General features: G+C 31.7%; 1 long non-coding RNA gene across 1 annotated transcript; it reads left to right on the top strand.

The window, feature by feature from the left end:
- The first annotated feature begins 1,713 nt into the window (after positions 1-1,713).
- Positions 1,714-2,861, top strand: LOC105791495 (uncharacterized). The gene is made up of 2 exons (XR_001133016.2): positions 1,714-2,037; positions 2,530-2,861. It is a non-coding gene; the product is annotated as an uncharacterized LOC105791495 (long non-coding RNA).
- The last annotated feature ends 10,434 nt before the right edge of the window (positions 2,862-13,295 follow it).

The raw sequence follows: 13,295 nt of genomic DNA, 5'->3' as shown, positions 1-13,295 counted from the left end.
AGTTAACTCACGAAAGCATAAGTCATATGTAACCCAGAAGTATTTCACTAGCCTGTGCGGAGGGACGAGTTAACTCACGAAGGCGTAGCGTTTACTTCCACTTAAACGGACGGAGCCCAGGTAGAGAGCTCATGTTATGCAAGAATGCAAGTGCACGGTGTGTGGGGAAAAACTCACAAACCTTTTTATTTTTATTTACTAAAAAAAACAAACTAAAACCATAAAACTTAAAGCTGAAAAAAAAACACGAAAATAAAACAGGTTAGAAAAATATTAATTTCAAAACCGGATGCAGATGCATGATTTTTCAAAACAAAATTCAAGGATCACGATTAAAAATTAAATTGAACAAGAAATTTTAAAAATTTTGACAATACGCATTTAACACCAGACTCGACTCTCAAAACGTCCCCAGTGGAGTCGCCAGCTGTAGCGACCTAAAAAAATTGGCGATGGGCGCTAATCGAATTGATTGTTGAAAATTTCAAAACGGAGTTTCGATTTTACTTAAAAAAAGGGGAGTCGCCACCGATATTTTTTCTAGGTGTGATCGGGCACCTTCAAAATTCTCTTTTAGAAGAAAAATCCATTTTTAAACTTTTCTAAAAAAGAGGTGATTTTAGGTCTACGTTAAAATCCAGAGAAAATTAGAGTTCGGGAGTCGGTTACGCGCGAGAAGGTATTAACACCCTCGCGACGCCCAAAATTGGTATCTGGTTAAATGAGCGTTGTCTTAATTTTCAAAAATACGAGTTCAATTTAATATTTAATCGTGATCCGATTAAAACACGAGAATTTTTTTAAACACGAGAATTTTGAAACACGAAATTTTTTTTAAAAAAAGCAAAAGTTTTTTAAAAACACGAAAATTTTTGCAAACACGAGAATTTTTAAAACACAAAAATTTTGAAAAGCGACAATTTTTGAAACACGAGAATTTTTTTCAAAACGCAAATTTTTTTTTAAAAACACGAAAATTTTGGAAACACGAAAATTTTTGAAAACACGAAAATTTTTGAAAATATGAAAATTTTAGAAAACACGAAAATTTTTGAAACACATAAATTTTTAGAAAACACGAAAATTTGAAATTTTTAACTCAAAATTTTTTAAAACACGAGAAATTTTTCTAAAAAATATCGTATTTAACACGAATCGACGATATTCACCCCGACATGGCAATGAAATCGAAGAATTAGTGTCAAACTGATGGAATTTAATACTTAATCGTGATCCTATTAAAACACGAGAATTTTTTGTTTTTATTTATTTCGTTCGTTTTTTTAAAAACACGAGAATTTTCGAATGTTTTTGGTTTTTTTTAAAAGGGCGTCTCATATTTAACACGAGCCATCAATATTCACCCAACATAGCGATGAATTCGATGACATAATATTAAATCGGTTCGTTTCCTTATGCATCAAAATTATTCGAATCTAAAAGTTAAAATAAAATAAAATTAAGAAACATAGAAAAATAAAAATACTTAAAAATATGCAATAATATTAAAAACGATACAATATTTAAATATTTAAGCAAAATTAAAAGAACAAAAATTTACCAAAACCCAAAGTTATGGGTTGTTTGGACCTTTTTTCTGCTGTTGGGCTGATGTTATTGGGCTGCCAAGGGACTGGGCTTGCTGGCTGTTGGAATGGGCCGAATCTGCTGGACTGCTGCACTGGGCCTGCTGCTGGACTGGAGCTGCACGGGTGGGCTGCTGCTAGTGGGCTGCTGCTGGTCCACCGAATATGGCCTGCTGTTTTTCCCTTTTTTTTCTTTATTTTTCTGGGCTACTTTGCCTTTTTTTTAAAAGGCCTGTTTCCCTTTTTTTTGGTTTCTGGGTCGGGTGCGGGTTGGATTCGGGTCGGGCCGGCCCGAAAAAAATTATTTTTTCTTTTTTTTTCTTTCCCTTTTTTTCTCTCTTTTTTCCTTCCTTCTTTTTCTTCTTTCTTTTTCCTTCTTCGTTCGCCCCCTAGTCCAAATTCACGCTATTGCGCCGCCGCCGCTTCTTCCGACCGTGGTACGACGGTGCCGGTACTCCCCCTTCTTCCTCTTCTCTCTTTTTTCTTTCCCTTCTCTTCTTCCTCTTTTTCTTTTTTTTTCTTTTTCTTTTTCTATTCTTTTTCCCTTTGAAAACTCGAAAACTAAAGGCGTCACCGCTCCCTCCAGTCCACCGTTTGTTGTTCGATCTTCCTCCGCCCTAGGTGACCGTCGAAGAGGGCCGAAATTCCTTGCTAACTTTGATTTTGCTGCTGCTCTTTTTTACTGTTTTTTTTTTGGTTTTTTGGTTTCTTGTGGATTATGGCGAATGATTGTTGGTTTCGATCGTGGTGGTGTTACGACAGGGCTGCGGGTGCGGTGGCGGTGGCGATGAGTGTGGGATCGGTTGATTTGAGAGATTTTTGCTGTTTGAATTTTCTCTACTAGTTTTTTTTGGTTGCTGAAAAACCATCCCCCCTCTTTCCCCTCAATTTTTCTTTTTAATCTCTCAAATTTGTCTTCTTCCTCTTTGTTTTCTGGTGACAGGGGAAGGAAATCATGGCCTAGGGAGCTGCCGGAGTAGCTGGTGGTGGCAGGAGCATGCTCGGATGCCGATTGGGTGATTGGACAAGTCTAGAAGGACCAAAACGTAGAAGGCACAAAATATTTGGGGTAAAAATGTAATTTTAGGAAAATATAGGGCCAAGATGTAATTTTTAAAAAGTTTAGGGGTCAAAGTGAAATTTTGAGAAAGTTTAGGGGTTGAAATGTAATTTTAGAAAAGTTTAGGGTCAAAATGCAAATTTCAAAAAGTATAAGGGTCAAAATGTAATTTTTATTTTTTGCATTTTATATTTTTTTTCGAGATTTTTTTATTACTACTATTTTATTAATATTTAAAACAAAAATTAAAAATGGACTAAGACAATTCCAAAATTAAATCCTAATGGGCCCGATCATTGGGCCCATACGAGACCACCCCGGCCCAAAATTCTAACCGGGTAAAATTCAGTGATTACAAATAGGTTTTAATGAAATTTTAATAGTTTTAAAATGTTAATATGGTAATTTGATAATTAGGTTAAAAGATTTAAGTAAATAAAAGATAAAACAAGCTATTATCTTCTTTCTTTTCTTATTTTTGAACCAAAATTTTCCATTGCAGGGGAGAAGAGTTTGGTTTTGAATTCCTTCATGCATAGTATGTAAATTTGTCCATTTCTTAATGATTTTTATGCTTTTAAGTTCATTTTAGCTTAGTCTAGCTAGCTTGGGGGTTAATTTGCAAAATTTTTAAAGGTTAAGGGACTTTCCATGGTTGTTTTTGAATAGTTTTTAAAGTTATTTGATAGATTATTAATCTTGTTTGTTAAATAAATTTGTTTTGTTAAGTGGTTTTTGATGAATTTTGAAATAGGGATTAAATTGTTGGAAGTGTACATTTATGGGTTTTATTGTGAAATGTTCGTAATTATGGCTTGTAACAAGGTCCCTTTTAGCATTGGATAAATTGGATTTAGGTTAAATTTCAAGTTATGAGCTTAATGACTAAATTGTGAAAAGTTAAAATATTAGGGGTAATTTGTAATTTTATATAAATATGAATTACGGATTGAATTGAATACTTGAAGTACTTAATTGAATGGAATTATCTATTTAGATCAAAATAAACCATAATCGGACTTAAATCGAGGGAAGGCGAAAGCTTCAAATTAGTTTCAAATTCTACTTCTACGACCATAGTTATCGAGGTAAGTTCGTATGGATTATGATCGTATTAATGATGGCTAAATTGACTATTTACTATATCGTGTTAATATAAGTGGAGTTGAAAATGCATATGTATCGATGTTTTGAAAAATTCATGGACAATGAATCTCGTTTGAACCTTAAGAATTCTTAGGATACGAATGACATGTCATTAGGGATTTCATGTTTCGAGTGCTGGTCTTGAATGTCCTACTGATGGCTGAGGTCCTACATTTGTTACGGATTCTCCACAACTCATGTGAGCAGCATCGTATAGCTAATATTTCGAACCACGGCTCGTGTGAGTAGGCCTATTTCACAGCTCGTGTGAGCACTATTAAAAAGGAAAGGTTACGGTTATATGGAAAAACACACTATGTGTGAGCATTCTCAAGTATCCGATACAATTCTAGATGGTTCAACAAGTAAGTAAAGGAAATGGCATGGATGAGTATATGAAATTTACTTGCTATATGATTGAATTCATTTGTATCATGGATGAGCCTACTAACTTGTGAGTTCGATGGTGCTACTATAGATTTTTACTAAGCTTATGGTTTTGGTAATGACATTATGCTTATTCTACAGTTTGTGTTTAAAAAATGGTAAGTTATGTTTGAGTTTATACGAGCTTACTAAGAACTAGTTGCTTACGTAGTTATTTTCTTTTGTTTTATAGATAATCAGAAGCTCGATCGGTTGTAAGCTCGTTGAAGACCTATCACACTATCTAGCAACCATTTTGGTAGTTTTTGAGTAATTTAGTCAAGGTTATATATGGCATATATAGGACCCTTTTATTATGGTAGTTCTTGAATGTGTAATGGTTGATTTGGTATGCATATGCTTTTCAAGTTTATACTTGGTTTGATGAGCTTTGGAACCTTGACAAGTTAGGTCATTTTGGCCATTCTTAAGTGCTTGTTCATAAGACTCTTTTTGGTATGTTGTGATGGCATGTAAATGGTCATTGGTGATATCATTTGGTAGATAAATGAACTAGGTTTTGTGCTTGAAGTATGGTAATATTGATTTGTTGATTAATCATGTTTTGATATATATATGTGGTGCCTTTGAATGACATATTGGTTAGATGAAATAGGATGTTTGAAGTGGTATGTTTACATGTGTTTGAATGACTCGGAGTTTGCATTGGGGGCGGGATCCTCCACGGGTTGTAGGTTTAGATTTAGAATGTATGCCACGTTTAAGACGATAATAAGGAACAACATCTTGTCTTTCCAGCGATTGAAGTTTGAGCCATCAATTTGGTCAAGTTTCACAAACTATTGGTTCATCACTTTGAATACGTGGTAGCCTCCGTCGCCATCTCCAAAATAGTTCTCTTTGATTGTTGGAGATATTGAGTGGAGACGATAGATCCAAAGATTATATGGAATTAAACAGTAGACTTCGAGGCGTGGGTGACGCTTTCCAAAGAAAACTATTTGTCCTCACACAAAGTTAATAAAGGGTTAAAGACAAAGGTCTTCCCGGGATACAACGAAGCTTTTGAATTTCCTTTGATTAGAAAAATCGAAGAATTGTCTAACTCTTACTCTAATTTCAAAAATTGGATTGATTGTAATGTACATTGTTAGAACCATAGTCCTTCTATTTATATGCACTCAATGGATACAATTTTGAAGAGTCACAACCCTTCATGTTGGACATTCTTCTTAAAAGAAACATGTCCCATGGATATGTATCCATTAGATGATAAATCATCACTTTTTAATTTGAATAGAGCTTATGAATAATTAATTTGCAATCTACAATTTCCAACATCAAGGTCCAACAAAGCCAATGTCTTTAATAACATGACCCAAAGTAAACCTCTAAAAGAGTTTACAACTAGACATAGTTTTTGTCGAATCCCCTTGCTTCTCGTTAGGTTACAGAATGACGTAAAAGTAACTCATAAACAACCAAGGTACCGATAAGGAAGTAACGACACAATCCAATAAATCTTGGAGTTGTCTTCTTTTCTTACACTGAGGATCTGCCATAAACAATAGTAAAAAAAAAACCTTCTCCCACTTTCGATAATATTACGTAATTGAACAAATTTATTGTGTTAAAAATCACTTTAATAGAGATTGAGGCACCCTAAAGAATCCAAATTCCACCCGAATAACCAATAGCCTCTACTCTATGAGAGAAATCATAATTGAGTTTGTGAATGACATTATTCGCAATACTACCACTCATCATTGTTTCTAACATGTTAGTGCGAAACTTCGGTGAGGAAAATCTTGAACACACAAAAGAAACTCGAACAGAAAAATGAAAATATAGACAAGGCTATAATATGTGTATCAAGCTCATAACAAACCGAAAGTCAGTAGTGTTGAAAAATGTAATTTCGGTCCCCATTTCCAATGTTTGAGATAATAATATTTACGAGGTTAGTATAAAGAATAATCAAAGTTTGCCCCTTAATTTTGTCAATCGGATAGTTAATTAAGGTACAATGACTAAATTATTAAAATGGTAAAACTTAATCATTATGAATTTTTAATTAATTAGAGTACCAAATGAGAAATTGAGTCATTCCCAAATAGAAAAACGGTGGTGTATGTTAGATGGAATCCACCAACTTGGTTAAATATGTTTATAGTTTAATTAATTAAATATTAGGTAAGTTAATCATGGTTTGTTAATTACTAATCTAGGTAAATAATAAAATAAAATGAAAATAAATAATTTTCTATTCATCCTCTTCTTCCTCGAATCCAAAAAGAAAAATAGGGTTTCAAAAGCTTCAATCTTTCGACGTAAAATTGGTATGTGCAAATAAGTCATTTTCTTGTAATTTTTATGTTTTTAAGGTCTTGGGAGCTTGATTTAGCTAGTTCGTGTGCCAATTTCCAAAATTGGTAAAGTTTCTAAAAGTTTCCATTGTTGATTTCTTGAAGTTTTTGGTGTCAAATTATTAGATTTTAAGCTTAGATATGAAAAAGGACTAATTTGTAAAGTGAAAATTGTTAGTTTTGAACATAGGGTCTAAAATGTAAATAATTCAAAATTGGTATGAAATTTTGTAATTATGAAAAGTATAGGGTCTTAGAAGGATGTAAATGAGATTGATTTCGAAATCAAGCTCAAATTTGAAAGATATTGAAATTAAAATTTAGAGACTAAATTGAATAAAATGCAAAATTTAGGAGCATTCAAATAATGAAAATGAGTTGATATATGCTTAAAATAGGATAATATAATATGTTTGGAAATGATAAATTGAATTGAATTATTAATATATATCGAAAATCGATCAAATCGAAATAATTGGGAATAGACAAATTTATTGAATAGTCCTTAAAGTTCAAATTTTATTGATTTGACCAGGTAAGTTCATATGGTATGATTTTATTTAAATTTTTGTATAGTTGATTTATGAATTTGTGTATGTTTAGTAGTAGTTGGAAATATTTACAATTTGGTACAAAAGGTGAGATGTGGACTAAATTGTAAAGAACTAATAAATTGAATATGAAAATTATAATTTGAGATATTAGATGAATTGATGGCTGATTCTGATTGATTGAATCATATTGGTATGGATTTGATTAGTTTTTGAGATAAAGGATTAAATTGAATAAAATTGAAAATAGTGTAACTTAGTGAAATTGACACGAAATTAAGATGATTCATTCTATTATATGAATGAAATGGTTATTTTATTGATGAATTGAATATGATAAATGGTGAATTGACTATAATTGAAAATTGAATGGTTATTCCCCTATTAATTGTTCGAATAGAGTCAGATATAATTGGCAAGTCATAAGATAGATTAAGTACGGGTTACTTCAACTATGGGTCGGTGAGTATGCTTAGTATTATGTTAAGCTTAGATGAAGAATTTGAATTAAAAATTTGGAAGTAAAATGATTTGGTTTAATAATAGAATTGAATGGTTATATATGTTTGAATGGTTTGTGAATTCATAGGTTAAAATCCTATGTTTAAGTACCTAATCAACGTATAATGGTTTGGTTGATTTTCGAAATGGTAAAATGGATGTTTTGGTATGTGTCTTCGTTGGCTTTGTGCAAGTTTAAGTGTGCTTTTAAGCACCATTTGAGTAATAGAGTTGGTTTGGCGTGAAAAAGGCACCAAATGTGTTTTTTGACCATTTTAGCTCAAAGGTATTGGTACATTAAGTAAGGGTATAGATAATTAGTGATTTTCTTCTAATTTTCAAACATAAAATCTTAAAATGGTACCGATACCTTGAAAGAAATATCGATACTTCAAGTGTAGTATCAATACCTTTGGTTTTAAATCAATTTTTCTGAAACATCGAAGCTTGGATTAGTATAGGTACCTAAATGGGGTATCGATATTTGATATGAAAACTTTGAAAACATTGCAATTTGGTCTTATTTTATGCTTAAGTAAACAAATGAGCATTAGTAAGCTCAATTAAGGCTAGTTGTTTGAATGCATCATATTGTAATGTGTTTATGACATGTTTGTATGTTTGAATGATTATTTTATTGTAATGCCCCAAAAATCTAATATTTGAATTGATAAATTTCATCATAACTAAGTATTTACTGTAGTGATTAAGTGCTTTGGGTTTGTGTTTGAGATCTTGGGTTTGAATCTCGCTCTTAGAAATTTTGTTATTTTTGGTCCCTAATCATGTCTTGGTCATTGTGACTTAAATATTATTTTTGTTCAATCTATGTTAAAATAAGCTTGTCAGTTTGGCTGTAAGATTTTAGTTTACCCTTTGGTCTTGTGTTTGAATCCTTACAAGAGCAAAGTGAAATTATTTTTTATGTCAGTTTCATTGTCGTCTTTGTGGATGAATTGGATTTTATTAAACTTCAAAATATATGGTTAGTTAAAAGTGGGATAATATTTGAATTCTTTTTAAAATTTAAATTTATTAATTTATTTTTATTTATTTCTAGCCTCTTGTCATGTTTTTGGCTTCCTCGGATTTTATTATTTTCATTTCATTTTTAATTTTTCAAATAAATTTGCCCTTATTTTCTTTCTTTTCCCACGTTTGTTCCCCCATTTCCCATTTTCACGCCGCCATCTACCCTGCTTTACAACCGGTTCTATTTTGTTCCTTTCTATTCTTCTTTTGATTCTTGATCTTTTTATGATTTTTTCTATTTTATTTTTGGTTGCCATTATGATCTTAAATTGATTCTCTATTCACAACTTTGCTTCCCATTCTCTTTCTGTTTGATTGATTTCGGCGTTGTGGTTTGTCGTAGTTGTTCTGTCAGGTAACATCGTGATTTTGTTTTAGTAGTTCGGGTTCGGGAGTATTATTGAATCTTGATGGGGAATCAGGTGTTAGTAACAATTATAATTGTTTTCTTTTGCACATTGACAGTAGAGGATCGTGAGGCCGTTGGTTCTGTTCCAACCACTTAAGCATCAGGTGGTCGTCGTTTCGTAGCTTAAGTTTCTAATAATTCTTGGAAGCCAGTTGTAGGTGTCTTCTTCGATCATTTGATTTAGTTTATGTGAAGTCATTATTGATTGAGCGTGTTAAATGACATTTTTAGGTTCTGGAAGTCTTGTGGTTCCACTTACATTGAAATCGGATCAGTTGTGTAACGAAGCTTGAGAAAACAACGAACGACGAAAGCCAGAAAAGGGGATTGTCGACGCCACACAATCGTGTGCTAGGCTATGTGGTAGGTCGTACGTGACACACTACTGTGTGACAGGCCATGTGCTGAACCATGTGAGACACACGATCTAGGCCAATTGGGTCGTGTGTGCCACACGAATGTATGGGTCCAAATTTTTGAATTTTTCTCTATGATTGTAAACATCGTTTGGATCAATCGTAGGCCTTCCATAGGGTCGGTATGTTATGAATTAAGCTATAAAACATGAATTCTGACCATATGTTAGCTTAAAATTAGATATAAATATGCTTGTTTGAAATTATATAATATATAATTAAAATTTGTAATATGTTATGTATGAACTGAAAAATGTTATGTATGTCCTGATATCCAGTAAGCATGACTTGAGTTTGATATTGAGCATATATGACATATACATATCTAGCATTTGAAATTTCTGTATGTGCATCCGGGATGTGATTTGTGTATTTGGAGGAAGTGTGGGCATTATAATAATCTGTCGTATTTGGTGGCTCAACCACACATATTTTTGTAAATAGTGATAAATCGCCTAATGATCTGGCAGCTAAGCTGCAAATATTCTAAAAAGTATCATACCGACACTAAGCAGTGTGTAGGGTTGGATGTGTATTTAATACCCTATATGGTGTGTAGGGATGGTCGGAGATGGTATGTAGCAGATGGGGTAGGATTGTAATTTTGAATCTATTTTTTTCTGCATGTGATATATGTTCTATATTTGCTCTGTTATGAGTTATGTCTGAAATTTAATCTGTGATACTGACTTAATAAGCTACACATTGAGTTTCGAAAACTTACTCTCTATTTGTCTGTCACTTTCATGTAACCCTCAGACTTAGGCAGATCGGTGCGACGAGAGCTCGGTTATAATATTTCAGTACATTTGATTTATTTAAATTTTGGACTGTTTGGACACTTGAGACTTTTTTGCTTTTGGACTTTAATATCGTTTTTTTCGGCTCAAAATTGATTAATCGTTTTTATTGACGACACTCGATTTCCCTATAAAACAATGGATTTTCAAACAACAATGGGTGTTTTTCCAAAATTTAATGCGCTAAAAATTTTTGCTACAAACTCATACATTTTACAAAATGTAAACAGAAAACAGTTTCACAAATCGGTTAAGAAAGATATGTTCTCGAATAAATCGAATCTTCACATAACAAAAGCTAACGACGCCTTTTCAAAACCAACAAATTCTAGGTTTTCGAATGAACCTGTAGTAACATCTCTAGATCTGGCCATAACATCTAGGTCAAGTTTGGGGGTGTTACATTTACTGTATTATTGATTGTAGTTGCTCTGACAATGAATGCGACATCGTGTTGCTTGAATCCGACGATCAGGTCGGGTAAAAGGGTGTTTCAAAGCCACTATTTTTAAGGTTCTATTCGCCTCCACCTATACTCGGTTTGCAAATAAGTTGCAAGTAAATGAACCACAGTGATATAATGATGCCCAGTGATTATTTGCATTTTGCACTGATGAAAATAGTCCACTAAGCACTAAGTAATGTATAGTACGAAAATCAATTTCTATTGCGAATTTATGCAATAATTCTTTATAGAATAATCTAAGAATAGTAGAAGATGGATGAAGAATAGAAGGAACTTTTGAGAGTTTTTTGGTATATTTTCCAAATGAAATCTCACTCCTATTTATAGGAATTATCAGGTCTCTTCATAGAGACATAACTGTTAATATGTGTCCTTTCCAAAAATCACTTCTTTAAAATAGAGAATATTATTTAACTAATATATCTTAAAAATATATAAATATTAAAGTAAAAGATACAATTGTTCCGGTAACATCTCTTAAATAAACATAACTATTCAAGAAATATTGCTTGAATAGTTATAATTTTTGTTAAAAATCAAGTGATATAACTCTTCGTATTTACAAGACTTAACTTATTATTATGAATAGTCATAACTCTTGATCAATAACCAAAAGATATAATTTTGATTAATTACAACATTTCATTTATACTTATTGGAACACTATAAATATTCGAAAATGTTCCAACTATCTCCCCCCATTTTCAAAATATTTTAGATTTTGATAATTTTAGAAATCAATTTTCATAAATGGAGGTTTCTTACAATTGAACATTCACTTAGTGAAAACATGTTAAAGTTAATCAAAATTGCATGGTTGACTAAGCTTTGAGCCAATTATTTCATTCGATTAACGAACACATCTTACATAATGATTTCAAATTTGGTCAATGCATAGTATCTAGGGACATTATTATGACCATGTGTTTGTGTCTTCTTTTCATTAGTGTTGTTAATCCAAGGTTTTGAGCTCCTAGAAGTGGTCACATTTCAAACTTTACACTCATATAGGTAGATTCCATCTAAATTTTTCTAGTAATTGGCAAGTCTAATTATAACACTCTAACATATATTAAAATTGAGTAGGTACATTTTAATTTTTGGACTTATTAAACATGGTCCTAATCCTATGAAAACATTGAGTGAATGGCTAAGTCATTTAATGAGATACATAATCCTTTCAAATTAGTGGTGGTCACCTCTTACAAGGGTCCCTTAGCATTTGGGGTGAGCAAAACTCAATTCGATTAAAAAAATTAGAAAAAAAAATCGAATTTTGAGTTATTCAAGTTTTCGAGTAAACTTGAATAAGTAATTTGAGTTTTGAGTTCGAGTTGAGTTGAAATTTACAATTTGAATAACTTGAATAATTCGAATAGCAGATTGGTGTAAATACCCCTTTGGTTCCTGTCAATTTTAAAAATGAGCAAATTGGTCACTCTAAATAAAAATTTAAAATAATTCAAAATAAATTTCAAAATTAAAATAATTTTAAAATTTAAAATATTTATAAAATTCTAAAATTATATATTTTAAAAATAAAAAATATATAAAGAATAATTTTGGGACCTAAACTAGTTAACTAATGATTTAAGTTTATCATACTAAAGTATCTTTTTTTCTTATTTCTCTTTGAATTTCTTTTTCAAATATATATAGTTTCACATTTATATGCTCTAAAATGGAATTAGTTAAACTGTAACAAGATTTTAATTTAACATATTTATTTTTTTTAATTTAACTCGAACAATTTCACCTGATTCGATTGAACATGAATTTCATTTCACTCGACTCAATTTGAAAAAAATTCAAATCAAGTTAGGATGATAAAATATAACTCAACTCAATTAGCTCGAAATATTTTCACTCGATTCAATCGAACGCTTACCCATTATTCAACCCATAATTAATAGTTTTCTTTAAGTACCTAAGTATTCATTCAAAGCTTTCTAATGCAAACTGCTTGGATAACTTGTACACCTACTCATTTTCCCAACATCATATGCAATATCTGGTATTGTACAAGTCATTATGTACATAAGACTACCAGTTAGACTTGCATATTTCAATTGATCAATTTTCCTACCAACATTAGATATTAATTTTATTTGAGAATCCATAGGTATAGGTGTTGGTATAAAATTGAAAAGATCAAACTTTTTAAGCATTTTTTTAATGTAATGTGATTGCGATAAAGCTATAGTGCTTTCCTCTCAGGTTATTTTAATCCCAAGAATAACATCTGCTACACTCATATCCTTCATAGCAAAGTTGCTTGATAATAATTTCTTTATGTTTTCTACTTGTTCCACATTCGTGCCAAATATGAACATAGGGTTCCAAACAATTCCGCTAAACTTGAAATTGAATAAAAATGGTTAATTTGCATGTTTTGAGTAACACCCCAAACACGACCTAGAATTATGGCCGAATCCGGGATAGTTATGTAGGAGGGTTTTGAAACCGACGATACTCCAACAAAACCATGTTTAGTTATTTAATAAAACGTACAAGTATTACAAAACATATTCATTTATACATATACATTTATGAAACCGTTATATGATGTTATTTA

This window comes from Gossypium raimondii, chromosome 8 (assembly GCF_025698545.1).
Source record: "Gossypium raimondii isolate GPD5lz chromosome 8, ASM2569854v1, whole genome shotgun sequence".
NCBI lineage: Eukaryota > Viridiplantae > Streptophyta > Magnoliopsida > Malvales > Malvaceae > Gossypium > Gossypium raimondii.
Note: the sequence above shows the minus strand (reverse complement) of the source record. Positions and strands in the feature narration are given on the sequence as shown.